Consider the following 304-nt stretch of genomic DNA (forward strand, 5'->3'; position numbering starts at 1 on the left):
TTTCCCTTTACTGAATTAATGTGTTCATGTCTACACTGTTCCTGCAGCACACGTACAGGCACAGAAGGACTGAAATAACAATAATATGTTTCTTTTAAAAACATACAAATTGATTACAAGAAGTAACAAATAAGTAACTAAAATAAATATGAACGTAATCTTAACATTAGAATAACTAAGTTAGCACCTCATGCAGATGAACAGCATGAGAAATGTCTTCACTACTGGTATTTAGCTGAGGAATGCTTTCTGGTAAGTAGGGTAAAGTATCATTAACTCAGTAAACCTGTTTAACAGGTTGAAT

The sequence above is a fragment of the Pygoscelis adeliae genome, unplaced genomic scaffold (genome assembly GCF_000699105.1).
Source record: "Pygoscelis adeliae isolate BGI_AS28 unplaced genomic scaffold, ASM69910v1 Scaffold42, whole genome shotgun sequence".
Lineage (NCBI taxonomy): Eukaryota > Metazoa > Chordata > Aves > Sphenisciformes > Spheniscidae > Pygoscelis > Pygoscelis adeliae.